General features: G+C 34.4%; 1 pseudogene; it reads left to right on the forward strand.

Annotated features, from left to right (window-relative positions):
• Positions 1–2,039, forward strand: LOC130135597 (protein FAR1-RELATED SEQUENCE 1-like; annotated as a pseudogene).
• Positions 2,040–3,174: the final 1,135 nt, after the last annotated feature.

Raw genomic sequence — 3,174 nt, forward strand, 5'->3', positions numbered from 1 at the left:
ATGAAGAACAAGTGAAGCACATGAGAGAAATTGAAAGTCAAGATAATTAAAGTTATAGAGGGAATCCCAACTTGATGATTTCGAATAATGACATCTTGATGCATGTTGCTTCAGTGTATACCTGTACCATTTTTAAAAGGTTCAATGATGAAATCTTGTAAAGTGTCTCTCAACGTATTTCAAGTGAAGCATTTGATGGATTGGTTTATTTATTTACTCTCAAGTTTAAGGAGAGTGAATATGTTGTCAAATTTAACCCTGTAGACTCTTTGGTTTCTTGTGAGTGCAAATTCTTTGAATTAAAAGGGTGATTGTGTCGACATGCCTTGAAAGTGTTAAATGAGAAATCATCGGTTACGGGTATTCCATCTCCTTATATTTTGAAAAGATGGAACAAGGGATTGTGAATGATGAACCTCATGAAATGGCACCGGGTTCATCTAAATTTAATCGATTTTCCATGTTAATGCATTAATCCTTTAAACTGATGAGTTTGGGAGCCGAAAATGTAAATACTGTGAGAATAGTGATGAAGAGCATGGAAAAAGCAAAGGCTAAAGTTTTATCATACAATTCAAGTATGGTTGTGACTGATGATGCTAGTGATGATGATGATAATAAGGCTACTTTATGCGAGATTTCGGTATTGGACCCCCTTTAAAGGAAAGCAAAGGGAATAAGTTATGAAAGGCTTAAAAGCTCAAGTGAGAAAAAGAAGAAAAAATCTAGGAAAGAAACACCTACAACGCGAATAGAAAATCGAGGTGAGTGACATATTATTCTTTTTAATATGATTAGTTAAATTTTTTGCTTATGTTACATGATGCTAATTAACAAATATATTACTTTGTAATGTAGAGTTGGTTGTTCAAGCAACACATGATGAAACTCATTTCCTAAATTATTCGAATAATTCAAATCAGTTTCAAAGTGCCTTTTATCCTATCAACATTGGTGGTCCTATAGTAAATCTAAAATTTCATAATTAGGTATGTCGCTCTTAGTCTTCCATTTGTATTATATTTTACTAATTTGGTCAATTTTTAATATGGATGCAGTAGCCACCATACATCATGCCGCCGGGGATTATGAGTGGATTTTGCCCATTCCCTAGTCAAGTTTTTAAAGCTTGGTGTATTACCATATAAATGACTGAACCTATCAGATACATGAATGAGAGTAATCTTGGAAAGCAAATTAGTAGTGACAAATTTATTATATGTAGATGCAATAACTATACATCATGCCACCAGGATTATGTATTGAATTTCCCCATTTAAAAGTCAAGTGCTTATTATGAAATTATTTTAGATCCTAGTGTTATTGCATCTTATCATTACCATTGTAATATTTATTGTTAATGATTTTTTCTGAATATATGTTTGAGTATCATAATAGATCTCATGGAGCCATTTTGAGTCTGGTACAACTTGCTTTTTTTACTCATGAGATTATTTGAGACATATTTATCTTGGTATTTGTTTAGTATAATGTAAATAAATTGGTTATTTCTTTGTGCAGGGGTCATCAAATTCTTTTCAACATCCTAGGGTGAATGAGTTGAACGATTCTGAAGGAACACATACCAATTGACCGAAGTAATACATAATTCTTGAATGGGACTAATCCTCATCAATTGCCACTTTATCCATATTCTTGGGATACTCTGAAATAGTGACCTTGTAATTGTCTAATGGTCACAGTTCACTCATTCTTGAAGAAGAAATTCTTGGAACTTTTTTGTTTGGTGTCGGAAGATTTATAAAGACTTTCAGATCAAGCATTTGGTGGGATATAAGTTTTATTTTGAGTTTTCATAGCAAATCGTATACTTACAGTTTAGAGTTTTTTGTGACTTGGAATTATGTGATAAATTAGCCTATTACCAATGGCATTGATATTACTGAGTGGGACCCTTTTATGGATGAGCATATTACTTCCCATTACTCTGTCAGTGATCTTTCTGGAAATGTGATAGCCTCTCAATTTGTGAATTGGGAATTTTGTTATACTATAATGTTAACCAGCTTTTTCATGAACTCTAGGTGCAATGCAAGATAGCTTTGTAGAAAGGACTTGGTCTTCTTCCTATTTTGCCAGATTGTCCATTGGTGATACGTGGTTCTACCCATTGGTTAATCAGCTTTTTCATGAACTCCAAGTACTGCTTATCGTAAATGTTTCATGAATTATTTGTCAAGTAAGATGATTCGAGATACAATGGAGGAGTGAGCTATTGACTCTGTTGTTGGTCCCATTAGATCATGACATGTTCTTTTTCTATAACACGTGAAGGTGTGCAATTACTTTTTGGAAGCAGTGGAGAAGAAAAAGTATGGTTGATTCTGGGTTTGCCACAATGATCGATTTCTTGTTTTGTTGTCATTCTTTTCTTGTGCTGGCACTGTGTGCTCATGTGCATTAGCATGGGTATCTATTTTGTGTCGAATTGAAGATTGATATATTTTGAATGCTAATTTCGTGGATTTTTTCTGTGCGCTTCTCAGCGGCCGCGAGCTATTCCTGTCCAATTCAAACTTATTTGTCGATGATGTCGAGGCATGTGAAAAATACTTGAGAGAGGAACAATCTCGCGTCGTCAAAAAGCAGGTGGGGATTTTCATTTGAACCCATTTGATTAATGGAGTTTCCTAGAAAAGAGCATTAGATTGCATTTTTTTTTATCTAACTAGATTGCATTTGCTCTGTGGAAAGTTTTGGGTTTCTTCTCTATAGTTCACAACATAATCCTTTTATTTTCCCTGCAGAAGTATGGATTTATAAATGGGGGTGGACATGGATCTAAACTTGGAAAAGAGTTGCACTGTGCGACATAGCCCAAAGACTGTTCTCAGATCTCATTGACACAGTTAAGCACTGAAACGAGGAAAGAAAACCTAAAATATGCTCGTAAAGACAATTTGCTTATCCTTAATGAAGATTTCCATGAATCAACCATTTACTGCCATTCCTATAGTGTTCTTAAATGCATCCATGCTAAAATAGCTTACTACCATTCCTATAGTCTCCACAATATATGATCGTACATACTCATGGCGGTTTTAGTAGCATGTGAATGTTTGTCGAGTATGAGAACTTCACTATTTTGTCATTCGAAATGTTTGATACTTTGACCCTATCTCAGGAGTTGTGAATCAATTGAAGTCAAGAGGT

This window comes from Syzygium oleosum, unplaced genomic scaffold (genome assembly GCF_021117445.2).
Source record: "Syzygium oleosum isolate NSW1041296 unplaced genomic scaffold, Sole_v2.1 Sole_v2.35, whole genome shotgun sequence".
Classification (NCBI taxonomy): Eukaryota; Viridiplantae; Streptophyta; class Magnoliopsida; order Myrtales; family Myrtaceae; genus Syzygium; species Syzygium oleosum.